This window comes from Ambystoma mexicanum, chromosome 5p (genome assembly GCF_040938575.1).
Source record: "Ambystoma mexicanum isolate Mex_15411 chromosome 5p, UKY_AmexF1_1, whole genome shotgun sequence".
Taxonomy (NCBI): domain Eukaryota; kingdom Metazoa; phylum Chordata; class Amphibia; order Caudata; family Ambystomatidae; genus Ambystoma; species Ambystoma mexicanum.
This window is the reverse complement of record NC_090930.1, coordinates 28,699,100-28,714,488: the sequence shown is the minus strand read 5'-3', so window position 1 is coordinate 28,714,488 and position 15,389 is coordinate 28,699,100. Positions and strand designations below refer to the sequence as shown.

General features: G+C 50.9%; 2 protein-coding genes across 3 annotated transcripts in view; one reads left to right on the top strand and one right to left on the bottom strand.

The window, feature by feature from the left end:
• Window positions 1-7,903, bottom strand: part of LOC138480687 (uncharacterized) — a 142,567-nt gene extending 134,664 nt beyond the window's left edge. The window contains exon 1 of one of the 2 annotated variants that reach the window (XM_069612364.1): window positions 7,707-7,903. The gene's annotated coding sequence lies outside the window, so the exon portion shown is untranslated. Of the gene's footprint in view, window positions 1-7,102; window positions 7,644-7,706 lie in introns of those variants that run through there. The other variant, XM_069612365.1, reaches the window with a different exon arrangement.
• An 86-nt stretch (window positions 7,904-7,989) lies between these two features.
• LOC138480686 (mitochondrial ornithine transporter 1-like) overlaps window positions 7,990-15,389 on the top strand; it is a 626,425-nt gene continuing 619,025 nt past the window's right edge. Inside the window, exon 1 of the mRNA XM_069612363.1 lies at window positions 7,990-8,088. The gene's annotated coding sequence lies outside the window, so the exon portion shown is untranslated. The remainder of the gene's footprint in view (window positions 8,089-15,389) is intronic.

Below are 15,389 nucleotides of genomic sequence, written 5' to 3'. Positions count from 1 at the left end.
AGCAGACAGTTTCATCGCTTCCCTCTTTTGGACTCTAAATAAACGCTTTTGATCTCTAACTTCAGGATCGTAAACGTGCAAAGAGGGTGATCGATATATGAATTTAGACATTGCTCCAGGCACTGATGAACGGATGCCTTGGATCATAACAGAGTAATAGATATTTTTTTTTTAATTTGTTAATGGTTCAAGTACAAAATGTAGAACCTGGGAACACCAGAGTCTGAGCAAGTTTTTTTAACTTCATGATCCAAATCGTGTTTGGAGACAATCCAAAGCCTTCCCCGTCCATCAGAGTTTGTTGCCCACATTATTAACAGTGAGCTGGCATTGATGAAATGTATCTCTCTTCAAATTAGGGTCAAATCGAAACAGCCACTTGGCAGTTAATTGATTGTGATCACTCATATTTGAGTTTACAATTTCAAAATCTGTGACATCAGAGAAGAGACTAAAATTCACATACATGTAGTCCATGATGGAAGCAGATGCACCCTTCTGCCACGTCGAACCCGGGGGGGGATATCGGATTTGAAGGCTCCATTAAGCCTGAATAGGTTGAAATGCTTCACAAAATGTATCCATTTCTTTGTCCGAATTAGATTTGTTTTTGTTGCTACTAGAGATACAATCAAGGGCCAAGTCCCCTGCAATCACAAGTTTGTGCACAGTACTGTCTAAAAGAATTATATTGATCATATCACTTAAAGATTTTAGGAAGCATTCATCCGTAATCCCCACCGGGTTCCAATATACATTTATAATGGCATACGAAGTGACAACCAATTTCAGCCGCGACATTTGGATAAAGGCATTGGGTGAAGCCCATGGTGTGATACTAGTATTACTATTAGTTTGAATTGCAGTGAGTAGCCCACCAAAAGGTCTTCCACAAAGACCTTTATCTGCCGCGTTTATTAGGACATTGTGCGCATCCCAAATTGGGACAGATGTTAACCAAGTTTCTTGTAACAAGATTAAACTGTATTTGCCTAGAGAACTGAGATTGTTATTCCACAGGTGAGAGTGGCTCCTAGAGTTCCAGCTTATTAGGGTGAATTCACTTGGCTTCAAAGCCTGAGCTAGTTAATGCAGAGCTTTTTTCTCAGTTGGAGCTCTGGGCTCTCTTTGACCATAGGTGATGCTTTCATAAGTGACATGGTGAGGCGGAATAGAAGAGAGCTGCTGCTGTGAGACTTCAACATTGGTGTTTGCTTCTAGAGATACCTCAAAACCCAGATCAAACAAATGCCTTCTTGCAGACCATATAGCATTCTGGATGACTCGGGATTGCATCCAAATTCTAACCGCATGCAAGTTCGGTTTATCAAAAATAAATCCAACTAAGTTAAATCTTGCGAGCTAATGTCTTCTAATTCCGACACATCAGCAAAGATGCCCAGAATAGAGTTGTGGTTCAACACATATTGGATGCACGGTGACGGCCTACAATTTAACAATAAGCCAGCCGGACATTTTTTTACTGATCGACTAGCAACAAGACCCTTTCCAGTCACCGTAGGCACGGATGGCATAGAGGGTGAAGATTTAGGCTCTTTTTGCATCGCAACTTGTAATAATTCAAGTAGTTCAGGGGCAATTTCAGCCACGGGTGATCGTTTAAAGACGCTTGGAATTGCTTGGGGCGCAGGAGGAATTTCACTACTTTGCTTGTTGTTGTATGTATTAGACCGAACAGGAGCAGCCGAAGCAAAGCTCGCAGCATGAAACCCCTGGTCTGCTGGGGCCAACATGTTCTTGCTTTGGGACAATGTAGATGAGGGAAGAAACGTATTATTAACAATACCTTGGCCTGACATGTATGCATCAACCGCCCGGCGAATTTCTTGCTGATGAAACCCGGTTGTGGGGCTAATGGCCCTGACTGTTGTGGGCTTTGGACCTATCAATGGCTCCTTCATTGGTACAGAGTGTGAGGAATTCGGACCTACTGCTGCTGCAACCAGGGTATCAAGCGGAGCATAGGGCGGGATGGCTAGTGAGCTCAGCTGATGGGTTGCCGGAGTGCGCAATAAGGCCATTTGCTGATATTTTTTGTTACTGCCAGTGAGGCAATGAGAGCATTTTTATTTGGGAGGGGAATATGACGAAGGCAGCTTTTAGTTTTTGAAGAGTTGCCCTTCTTTATGGCTTGCTGATTTTTTGCAAATGGTCTTTGAGAAACCTTTGGAACCACCTGTCTGCGCTTTGTCAGTAAAAGTTTTGTAGGGGACAGACGGCGTTGCCCCAGAGCCAGACAAGGTAACAGGGGCTGATTGCCAGAAGGACTAGGGGAGGCTGTGCCATTTTGAATGATTCCTTCAATAAGAGGGACTACCGATAGCAGATAACGTGATAGGATTCAATTTTTGTTCACCACTTCTGTGTCTGGTTTACAAGATAGAGCCGAAGATCCTACACAGCATCGTGGGGTGGGGGCAAGGTACGAGACTTCAATGGCGGAACAGTTAGGTTCAATGTCTGAAAACATAATAGGAGATTCTGAAAAATTCTGAGGTGAACCTTCGGGAAGTAAATGTTGTGAAAACTCTGCTTCACTCAAATCCAGGTTAATAGTGGCACTATTGGTGGGAACATGAGGTGCTGGGTCACCCACAGTCTGGGCCGGGGCTGTCGGCGGCAAAATATGCAACATTATACTGTCAGATAAGGACACACGTGTCACAGAACCAGCACAAACAGGAGTAGAGAGGTTACTTCACTCATTGCCGGCATAATTGTGTTAATAGAAGGAGGCAAGGATTTTTCCTTGATGTGGGTAAAAGGGAGACAGTGATGATGCACAGGGTCTGGCAAAAGGTCAGCAAGGAAAGTTGATGGGTCCCTCGAGAAATCTGACATAGGGACCTTGGTAACCTCTTTGTAAAATTGCCGAATGTCAGGCAATGGCGGCCCTTTAAAACCTAACTTATGATTTACGACTTCTGCTAGCAACCGGCGTAGAGCACAAAGTTAAAGCCGGTTGCTTCTGTGCAATCAGTAAGACGGAGATCTGTGGGAATTTATTGCGCCCGGGTTGCAAATTTCGAGGCACCCCAGTTTTCAGTGAGGGGAGCCTCGATTGCATCGTGATATTTGACAGAATAAGATACACAGTTAGAGTGGACAATTGGAATCAACTTAAAATAAAAATGTATCACTATGAACGTAGATATGGATACGCCAAAAAACATTGCCTCGTGGATCGCTGGATAGCTAGACAGCTACCAAAACACTTGACCAAAGCACTTCCGTAAATGCGCACGTGCAGTGCTTATGTTTAGTTCGAGGGAGATGGGCGTGGATTGCACTAAAAACAAACAAAGGGACAATGAATACAATTGTTCTCAATGGCTAACAGTGGCCAATAGTAGTACTAGGAGCCAATGGCAATTCCCTCCTCAATGTCCAAACACGCCGTCAAGGATGGCACTCTGTCAAGAGTGGCACAGGGCCCCCAGGTAGGGTTTGGGTGGCTGTGATGATGTAAGGTGACAGATAAGTACACACATAGCAGGAAACTCGACAAGAAAGAAAAGTAGGCAACTGTTGTTGTGAACAGAAAAGGGCAGGAAATACAAAGATACAAACAAACTGGATTCCCTCTTGGGGTGTATGCAGAAATGGAAAAGTGTTCCACGGACCTTTGGAAACTCCAGCCTTCTGCACAGATTACTATTACAGGGGCCCACTCTGTCTGCTCATGGCTGGGAACAACAGATGTGGGTGTCTAACACTGAAAACGCGACAAGGGAAGGGGCAGAGGTTGCCTGCCGGAAACCAACAGTCAAGCTCTGCACAAAGGATCAACATAAGACACGAGAGACAAGAACAGAAATAACGAGGGAAAAGGAAGTGTAAGAGAAATCTAGCAGAAGGGAATGAATGAAAAAACAGTACAATAGAAATGGGTAAACTAAAGGGGAGGACAGAGGACTTAAGGAAGAGAAGGACAGGGATCAAGAACAAGGGGTTGCAAACAAGGAAGAGAGCAAGGGAGCAGCAGCCAGGAAATAGGGGGGCTGCAAACAAGGAAGCAGGGCTGCAGCAACGGATGGCACAAGGTGCCGAAAAACTAGTGGATTGCAGGGGACTGTAGTAGGCTGCAAGGCAGAGAGTCCAGAGGAGCAGGACTGAGAGCTGTAGTAGGCGGCAGACAGAGAGCCCAGAGGAGTAGGGCAGCAAGGAGCAAACTCAAAGGAACGGGGCGTCGAGACAGGGTGACCAGAGGGTCAAGGCTGAAAGCAGAAGAGAGAAACAGGCTGCAAGGCAGGGAGCCCAGAGGACCTGGGCTGTAGGCAGCGGAGTGTAACAGTCTGCAAGGCAGGGAGCCCAGAGGACCAGGGCTGTGAGCCCAGAAGGCTAGGGCTGACGGCAGCGGAGTGTAACAGGCTGCAAGGCAGGGAGCCCAGAGGACCAGGGCTCTAGGCAGCGGAGGGTTGCAGGCTGTCAGGCAGGGAGCCCAGAAGGCTTGGGCTGAAGGCAGCGGAGTGTAACAGGCTGCAAGGCAGGGAGCCCAGAGGACCAGGGCTCTAGGCAGCGGAGGGTTGCAGGCTGCCAGGAAGGGAGCCCAGAGGAGCAGGGCTGTGAGGCAGGGAGCCCAGAAGGCTAGGGTTGTAGGCAGCGGAGTGTAACAGGCTGCAAGGCAGGGAGCCCAGAGGACCAGGGCTCTAGGCAGCGGAGGGTTGCAGGCTGCCAGGCAGGGAGCCCAGAGGAGCAGGGCTGTGAGGCAGGGAGCCCAGAAGGCTAGGGTTGTAGGCAGCAGAGTGTAGCAGGCTGCAAGGCAAGCAGCCCCGAAAGAGCACTGGATCAAAGCAGGAAAATGCAACAACAGGAACAGCATACAAATTCGAAGCACAAGGCAAAAAGGGGCTGGGAGGACTCTTGATGCCCTGTACTGAGGCAGGCTAATTGGCAGCACCTGGAGCAGCACACCTGAAGATAATCTGCCTCCTCCCTCTCTGGTCCTGAGATGGTGGAAGCAGCACTGATCGCTAGGGCTTCTGGGGATTGTGGTTCCAATACTGACAAATGGGAATGGCAAGGAATTGATAGCTGTAGCAAGGTGCATTATGGTACATGTAGTTAGCTGAATTAAATAGGAACGTACCAGTGTCGTACAAATGGAAATTAAGGACCAAAATGTGTATAGGGGTTATAACGAAGATAAACGAGTACCATATCGTCCATGATGGTTGCCAATGTGTGCGCCAGTGGCACAGGCGTGACACACGCGTACCATCCAATCCGTTGACAGCAAATGTCAGTGTGGGAGGCCCAGCAGCCTCGGCTCACGCTCCGTGAGTAAATTAGACAATCCTGGTCCCAGCAATATTTCCAGTAGGAGCGGACAGCGAGACAGCTACCAAAACACTTGACCAAAGCACTTCCACAAATGCTTTAGGAACAGACTTGGACAGACCCAACGTTTCTTTCCAAACCAGACCCTGAATGGTAGTTAAGAATGGGCTCAGATCTAAGGTAGTCTAGTCTAGCCCATACAAAATCGATGGCACCACTTTGGACAAGTAATATCTGATGACTGGAAGGAGGGAGCATTTCCAAAGGCTAAACATCAATCTTTTCATCTGGCAGATTAGTGGCTTAGATTTTTCTCTACTGCAAATCTTACTTGCTGCCAGTGAACGAGTATTCACAAGGTCATAGTCTAGATAGTGAAATGAAGCTACCCTCTCCAAAATCTGTCCCCCCCCCACCTTCCATGTCATTACTTTTGGCTTTTGCTTTATTGTAAAAAATAAATCTTAAGATTTCTCTCCATTAACCGTAAGATTATTCCTGATGGCGTAGGTGTAGAATAGATTTAGTTTTCTATGGAGGCCTATATGATTTTTGTCAAAAAATGAGTAGGTAATCTGTAAATATTAAGCCTTTTAGGTTCACATTCCCTAGATTGACTGGGAATGCGACTGCATCTGATCAGAGATTTTCTAAATCACTAATGTAGACGTTAAAGAGGCTGGATGCCAGGACACAGCCTTGTCTTGAACCCACCCGAGCCCTGCTTTGTCAACCTAAGCCGAACAGACGTAAACCTATGAAGACCAGCCAATAATTGCACTAGTTTTAGAGGAATATATCTTCGAGCAGCTTATTCCAAAAGAGAGCTCTAAATTACTCTGTCAAAAGCGAAGGAGGCCATGTAGATGGAATCCAAGGCCCCCTTTGCACAGATTCCAGCAGGTGTTCCACGATAGTAGTGCTAAGAACAGTTCACATGCCTGCTCTGAACCCGACCTGGCAACGCTTTAGCACCCCCAGATGCCTAGCAGGTGATTCAAGTCTCGTACAAGAAGAGAAGAAAAGATTTTGCTGGCAGCATTGAGGAGTGCACTAGGCCTTTTTAACGATGGGTATAATAAACTGATTCATGTCAGGAGGGTGGAAAGACATGGGTGGCGTATATTGAGGAAAACTATGATTGTAGAGGACCCACCCAAACCCGTTGGTCAGCTTTGACTAACAGAGGGGCCAAGACATCTAGACCTCAATACCCATCCCCACTGAAACTCCTGCAGCTCCCAAAGCCATTTAGGGGAGTTGTGAAGCGGGAGCAGAAAACACAACAATGCATTCTGGGACTGGAAGTCCAAAACTGGTTCTTTGTAAAAACAGAGGGGTTTACCATTTCTTAAACATCTTGTGTGGGAAGCAATTTAACACTAAACCTCATAGAAGGAGGTCCTTGTTTTAGATTAGGACATTTGCGAAGATATTTTGGAACAACCCTCAGCCAGAGTTGGTTCTCTCGTAAGGGAAGACCTTCCCTATCCTCGCTTCAGGTCTAACCTCATCCACTGGATCAAGGATAATGATTTCTGATCACACCTTTACCATGCAATTCTTCCTCTGGCTCAAGAGTAAATACTGGACTCTTTGGTATGTTTGGTTGTATGCACTGCATTATGTTGTGTATCCTGCCTATATGTGTAAAATGCATAATTTATCTGTACCTGCACAGCACTGTAACCTAAGCTAAAAATCTGCTTGATGCGTACCCTGATACCTACGGGTCTGGTGCGCATTACAAATATTAAAACAAATAAAATAAAAGGTACCAGTCATAGATCTATAGCGTTACCTCCAGCTGGTCTTCACAATGATAATGCACAGGGATTGACTGGGCGGATATATCATGAACAAGGCTCCCTTCCATCGAGGCTTGCAGAGATAATCCCAGTCTGTATTGTCTTTTTCCCTCCGGTTTGCATTGTGGCACAGCTACTGGCACACACCAAAGCTGAGGCATGCCCGCTAGGCCACTCCCCTAGATGAACAATCCACGCCGCCCTGACATGGGGTTAGCCGGACACACACTTTCTAGTCCCAACATGCAACCAACCCACGACACATTTAGGACTGCCCGGGTTATGAGGGCAGAAACCCCCCTGTGCCGGTTCCTCTGTTGCATCCTGGGACTTGTAGTACCGGATCACGGCAAAACTACAAGTCCCACAATGCAAAGAGAAACGTGACTCCCCGCCGAGCCACAGAGCTCCCCCGGCTGCTTTGGTTCTTCCTACTCTCCCTACACATGGCTCCCATCTTTGCCCCCCTCCCTCTCCCTCTTGCGAGGTCGGTTGGTCTCTCCCGTCCCTCGCGTGCACGCGCGCGCAGCTCCTACACCCCCGCGTCGCTCTCCTCGCGCCCCCCTCCGCATTCATGACACTGCTCCATGTCCTCACCTCGCCGCGCGCCCGGCCTGCTCCTTCCTGTTGTTACTAGGCTAGGCCGCGTGCTGCTGCCGCCGCTGCTGCAGCTCCGGAGGGCGTGGCTAGCGTGGGCTCACGATCCGCCCGCGCGGAATCATTGGCTCCAAGGACAAACCGGGCCGGATGCTGCTCGCGGCTCCGCCCACAACACTTGTAGTGACTCTAGTATCCCCGCCCACTTTCCCACGCAGGTTCCGCCTCCCGAGGTCGATCACGTGACTCCAGGAGTTGCTATTACACAACCCCTTGGCCGGCGCGCGGTAGCGGATTGGTCGGCCGTGCCGGTGGCCGCTGCCAATAAAAGCGCACGCGGGTGCGTGACGTCAGGAGAAGGCGTGACCCAGCGGTGGAGGCGGTAAGTAATGCTGTACAAAATCTATGGGGATTGGGGAGAACGCGCGGCCCAGATAAGTGGCCCTCAGAGGACCAACATCGCAGAACCCAGGGGGTGAGAGTGCTCGGGCCCCGGAAGAGTGGCCCTCAGGGGACCAACATCACAGAACCCAGGGGGTGAGAGTGCTCGGGCCCCGGAAGAGTGGCCCTCAGGGGACCAGCATCACAGAACCCAGGGGGCGAGAGTGCTCGGGCCCCGGAAGAGTGGCCCTCAGGGGACCAGCATCGCAGAACCCAGGGGGCGAGAGTGCTCGGGCCCCGGAAGAGTGGCCCTCAGGGGACCAACATCGCAGAACCCAGGGGGTGAGAGTGCTCGGGCCCCGGAAGAGTGGCCCTCAGGGGACCAACATCACAGAACCCAGGGGGTGAGAGTGCTCGGGCCCCGGAAGAGTGGCCCTCAGGGGACCAGCATCGCAGAACCCAGGGGGTGAGAGTGCTCGGGCCCCGGCAGAGTGGCCCTCAGAGGACCAACATCGCAGAACCCAGGGGGTGAGAGTGCTCGGGCCACGGAAGAGTGGCCCTCAGAGGACCAACATCACAGAACCCAGGGGGTGAGAGTGCTCGGGCCCCGGAAGAGTGGCCCTCAGAGGACCAACATCACAGAACCCAGGGGGTGAGAGTGCTCGGGCCCCGGAAGAGTGGCCCTCAGGGGACCAGCATCGCAGAACCCAGGGGGTGAGAGTGCTCGGGCCCCGGCAGAGTGGCCCTCAGAGGACCAACATCGCAGAACCCAGGGGGTGAGAGTGCTCGGGCCCCGGAAGAGTGGCCCTCAGAGGACCAACATCACAGAACCCAGGGGGTGAGAGTGCTCGGGCCCCGGAAGAGTGGCCCTCAGAGGACCAACATCACAGAACCCAGGGGGTGAGAGTGCTCGGGCCCCGGAAGAGTGGCCCTCAGGGGACCAGCATCACAGAACCCAGGGGGCGAGAGTGCTCGGGCCCCGGAAGAGTGGCCCTCAGGGGACCAGCATCACAGAACCCAGGGGGCGAGAGTGCTCGGGCCCCGGAAGAGTGGCCCTCAGGGGACCAGCATCACAGAACCCAGGGGGCGAGAGTGCTCGGGCCCCGGAAGAGTGGCCCTCAGGGGACCAGCATCACACAACCCAGGGGATGAGAGTGCTCGGGCCCCGGAAGAGTGGCCCTCAGGGGACCAGCATCACAGAACCCAGGGGATGAGAGTGCTCGGGCCCCGGAAGAGTGGCCCTCAGGGGACCAGCATCACAGAACCCAGGGGGCGAGAGTGCTCTGGCCCCGGCAGAGTGGCCCTCAGGGGACCAGCATCACAGAACCCAGCCCCGTTAGAGTGGCCCTCAGGGGACCAGCATCACAGAACCCAGGGGGTGAGAGTGCTCGGGCCCCGGCAGAGTGGCCCTCAGGGGACCCGCATCACAGAACCCAGGGGGCGAGAGTGCTCGGGCCCCGGCAGAGTGGCCCTCAGGGGACCCGCATCACAGAACCCAGGGGGCGAGAGTGCTCGGGCCCCGGAAGAGGGTCCCTCAGGGGACCAGCATCACAGAACCCAGGGGGCGAGAGTGCTCGGGCCCCGGAAGAGTGGCCCTCAGGGGACCAGCATCACAGAACCCAGGGGGCGAGAGTGCTCTGGCCCCGGCAGAGTGGCCCTCAGGGGACCAGCATCACACAACCCAGGGGATGAGAGTGCTCGGGCCCCGGAAGAGTGGCCCTCAGGGGACCAGCATCACAGAACCCAGGGGATGAGAGTGCTCGGGCCCCGGAAGAGTGGCCCTCAGGGGACCAGCATCACAGAACCCAGGGGGCGAGAGTGCTCGGGCCCCGGAAGAGTGGCCATCAGGGGACCAGCATCACAGAACCCAGGGGGCGAGAGTGCTCTGGCCCCGGCAGAGGGGGGTGAGAGTGCTCGGGCCCCGGCAGAGTGGCCCTCAGGGGACCAGCAGCCCCCCCCCCTTGGGAGTCACAGCACAGCGCCGGAGCTCTTAAACAGTCTCATGACAGCAGCTCCGGGCCGCAAGGAGGCCGCCTGCTCATGGAAGAAGCCCGCCGTTACAGCGCGTGTCTTACACTTTGCCGTAGCAACCATACACCCTTTCTCAGCATGGCTTAAACTAAAACGTACCACAATACCACATCACTTTTTATGTAAAAAACGGAAAAGGGAATACAATTCAGTCGGGGGTCCAGTCCCTTTTGGTGTTCGATCTGGTGAGTTCCCTGAGTGGTTCGGACATCGTTGCCAGTTTGGGGATGAACCTCCTGCAACATGCTGCCATTCCCAAGAAGCTGCGTGTCTCTGTGGGTGTTGTCGGGGCGTCCGCAACTTTTTGTGTGTCCGCAGACACTCCCACGCTGTTGAAAACATACCCGAAAAATGTTATTTCCTCTTTCAGGAAATCTCAACTTTTCCCGGTGGGTGGTCAAACCTGCTGAGCACCATCTCGAGGCGACGCATGTGTTCTTGCCTGGCGTGGATGAGAATGTCATCACTGACATTTAGCACTCCTGGGATGCCCTGAATGGCCTGCTGCACAACCTCTGCCCGCGGAGGAGATGCCAAAACTCAGTCTCTTGTATCGGCGTCGGCCCAGGTGCATTGTGAAGGTAGTTATGTGTCTTGAGTCGCGATGTAGTTTCAACTGGTGGTACCCAGCATTTAAGGTCTGTAATGATTTCATCCAGCGTGGGGTTGATGTGCCGTTCTCTTTTGATTGCCGTATTTGGTAGGTGCATGTCAATGCAGATTCTTACTTTCCCTGGCTGCTTTGGCTTGTTTGTCGCCACCATGGGTGACACCCAAGGCGTCGGCCCTGTAACTTCTTTAATGATTCCAGCCTTTTCGAGTTCTTGCAGTTCCTTTCTGACCAGGTCCCTCATATGGAATGGGGTCCTCCTGTGGCGTACCGCCTGGGGTTGTACTGTCTGGTTGATGTGGAGTTTTATTAGTTTTCCTTTTAAGCGTCCAATGCCCTTGATGATGCCCAGGTACTTCCCCAGGAGGCTAGAGATGTCTATTGAGTCCATGACATTACAAATGAAACAGATTAATCCTAGGTTTTCTGCTGCATCTCCACTGAGTTGGCGTTCAATTCCTGCATCAACTACGTATATCTTTGACTGGAGGGCTCGGTCACCCCTGCTTAATGTCGTTCTGAACCGTCCTACTGGTAGTGGGGTCTTGCACCCGTAGGCAAATAATAGTGTGTTGGCTTGAGGCCAGGATGGGGATGCGTGTCTAGTACATTGTTCGTTTACTGATGCTCCAGTGTTGATTGTCATTTGCGTTTCCTGGCCCTGTATGGACAATAGGCTTTTGCGTCTTCTGTCTCTTCGTCAACACCCCGCCTCTATCTTCCAGTGCCGAGACCAAGTAGACCATCCTTCTTCTTCTCGCTCGTCCACTTCCCACATCCGTTGCTGGATCGTCATCACCGGATTCGTCAGTTGACGAGTTGGCGGTCTCTACGCAGTGGGTGTTGGCTTGCTGCTTCTTCTTGGGGAGGCCTTTGTCTTGTTGGGATTGTGGGCATTGTGGCTGCCCTGATGATTTGCAGACATGCGTGTAGTGGTCCTTTCGGCCACATGCCCCACACGTGGTTCCTTGTGCTGGGCAGTTTCTTCTGTGACGTGCCCCTCCGCACCTTCCACACTCGGTGGGTCCCGGGATACTCGATTGCCACTGTGGTGAATTGATTGTCTCGTTGTATTCCTCCCTCGGTGGTTGGCGATTTGAGCTATTGCCGCTGTCGGCACCAGCCGCTGTCGGCACCAGTTGAAGCTTCTGTAATGTGATGTTCATGTGTGCTGCCTTCGCGTGCGACATCTCTTTGACACTCATATTAGAGGATTCTGGCTAGGGAATGCCCCAACACCATTCTGCGCAGTTTTACGGAGTGCACACCGTTGATGATCTAGCACCTTACCTCCTTCTTTCCGCAGTCTTGTGTGGTAGGCGTTGAGTGTTTCATCCTCCATCTGAATCGTAGTGCAAAAGATGAAGGCTTCGTAGTCCGGGTTCTGAGAGCGTTTTTGGCCAGTTGGTAGATGTCTGCACCATCGCAGATGACCAGTGTGTTGAAGATGCGTAGGACGACGTCACTCTCGTTGAGCAGAAGGTGCGACTTCATCTTCCTGGGTGTTGTGATGTCGCCATCTCAAACTTCTGGATCCACAGCATCCAGCGGGGTCCCACTGACGATGGGTTGGTGTAGGGCTCGAAAGGTCCCAGCACAGCTGTGGTTGCACCATGAGGTCGAGTGGACGGTGCCGTGGGTGTCGGCGACGCTGCAATCCTTGGTGTGCCAGGCCTAGGTATGGAAAGGCCAGTTACCATGATGTATCGGTGCTGGCATTACTACGGTCGGTGTATCGGAATGATGGGTCTCATCACCTTTATCATCTCTTTCGTTGATGGGGCAGTGATGAGCTAGCTGGTTCCGCTACATTGATACAGGTGATGTAGTGGTGCTTCTTGTATCATCTAGCTTGATGATTTGATGAACAGGCCAGCCATAAATATTACAGTTGCCTCCCCTGTCTCTGCGTGTGCTCTGTGGATGGTAGAGCTTTATAGGAGAAAAGGGGGGGGGGGCAATTTTTTTTTGGGTGGGGGATGCGTCCCCCACTGTGTCTCCAAAAATGTGCCCTTGCCGTGGGCTTGCGGGGCGCGTTGTGGCTTACGAAGCTGCTATGAGTCATCTGTCCCTCGTCTCCAGTGTTGAGTCCCTCCCTGCCTGTACAGCTGGCTGAGGGAGAGAGAGACTGGGCCTGCATACGGACCGGGCTGGAGAGCTAAATCAAGACACATCACGCTTCGTGTAGCCTGTGCCTGGAACTGTCTGCCTTGCGGCAGAGCTGGCACTTAATTCAGACACACCTTACATCACTGCGCTTGCGGGACGTAAGGCGTACATAACAAACCGTCAAACATTGGCTAGCGTGTACTGCATATACTATAGTCAAGTAAGGAGATTTAACCCTCCCAGTTGCATTCCAGTAAGCCATCACTGCCCCTGCTCCCTATTGCCCTACTCATTACCCCCTTAACCCTACTCCCCAAGCCCAGGAGGCCGAGTAAATATTACGCTTTCCTTTGGCCCATTACATCCATCTTTCACCCCAACTCACCAGAGGCATAGCCATCATTCTGTAACAAGTGGGGCTTGGAGCTCATATAGTAGGACCCACACTAAGAAGAGCCCGCAGAAGGAAGGGCACTTATTCTGCCCCCAGCCAAATGCACAGGAGTGACAGAGTAGTGGGAGTACTGAGGGAGGACAAAAGAATCAAGGGGGGGTTGTCCACATAAGTTTTTACATAATAGGTTAAAATAGTGCATTTTTCAGTGCACTTTCTGTGATACAGTATGTAAAAAGCCCCACGGTTTGCAATTGGTTTTGCTGGGTAAGAAATAAAGAATGCACAGCAGCATTTTCAAACACATTTTCATAATGCCTTTGCCCACTATATGCCAGTACTCTGCAAGTGTTAAAAAACATGTTCATATCGATTGTGCTCACACGTCTATTCTGGTGCACCTATATATGTCACTATTTCCCACATAGGAAAATACTCGCGTGTGCTTCTTCCATAATGCCAGTAACAATAACAAAGCATGCTTATGCTAGCTCTCCCAATACATGTCAGTATCCCCATGTAAGAGCATACTCCTGTTGCCTTTGCCTTAATGCCAGTAAAACAAAGCTGTGCCACAGTAAGAAAAGATATCCTTGCTGACTTCACAAATCCCCCACTCCCCATACAAGAAGGGTGTATTTGCTCCCTGACGGCAGTAAACAATGTCATTCCACAGTAGAATAAACATAGCCTTGAATGCTGCACAAATGCCCCAATGTAAGACTACTTATGTTGCCTTTGTCTTTGTAAGGAACTGCAATGCCATAGTATGAAAACATGATCTTGCTGGCTAGCAGGTGAGATAGCTCAGCGCATGCTGTTGTATTCTGAGTGTGATTCACAGGTTCAAATCCGGGCAGGGCCAATTTAGCCTTTCATTATTCAAAGTTACTTCCCTGATCTCTATCCTCCTCTATGGACCTTGTACTGGTATGTTGCTTTTGCACCTTGTTACATCTCTCTTACTCTGTTCTGTACTGTTTTCTCTGCTCATCAAGTTGTACCAGTGCCGTGATACTTGCGGGTTTGTGTGCTGTCAATAAATGAAGCTCATTAAATTAGTGCAAACATCGGCTGGGTGATACATTTTATGTAAATATGTTCTCTGTACAGCGCTTTGGCGAAAGCGCTATATAAATAGCATATCATCACACAAATCCTCCCACATATGAACACTTATGTTGCACTCATGTTATACTCCCCAGATATAAGAATATTTATGTTGCCTTTGACCTTAAAACCAGTAAAATAAACACCCAAGTCAAAATAAGGAAATGTGCCCTTCCCATGTAAGAGCACTCATCATGTTGCCTTTGATCTTAATGCAAGTACAACATTCCATGCCACAGTAAGACCCAGCCAGGCCAGCCCCACTAATGTATTTCCCACCACCACATAAAAACACTCAAGTTGGCTTTCCTTTGCCCAAAAACGGCAGTAGAACATGCCATGCTCTTGTCAAAAATGTTCCTGCTCCAATGCCCTTCCCCAGGCCGTAGTTTGCATACACTCAGATATGGGCACATGCACCCACACAGCTGATCTGTCAATCACACGAGCACCCGCAACATTTAGACTGTGCGCTCATTAACACGCACAGTCACACCTATGTACACCATTCACACTGCATTCATTCATAGCTGTGCACTTGCAGACACCACCTAACATACAAGCACTTACACACTTCCTCCCATGCATGCACGCACGCACGCTTACATTCATACATGCATGTATACATACAATACCTGCATGCACACAAATACACTTTTTTAAAGTTAATGCTGATAATTGACAGCATGGGCCATGTAAAAGCTGAGTCAGCAGTTAAGCCTTTAGCTGCAACATAGGGGTATGTGGGGACTACTGATATCCCCCACGGCATGCTTTTGTCCTATCCCTTCACTTCAATGCCTGTTTTGTCACCTCGGAAATACACCGCTCTCCGATGTGAGAAATGTGACATGTTCTTGCTGGCCTAGTGGGGCTGGGCATAACAGTAGACACTCCCAGTGCGACGGACCGGGCCTGCAGAGAGAGAGACGTGTCTTCTCTCCATCCAGGCCCAGGGGGGCTCAGCCCCAAACTCATTCTCCTGGCGGGTGCCCTGCCCCGGAGCACCTGTGTACTCGGCACCCATGCACTGAACTCCTCATTTCCT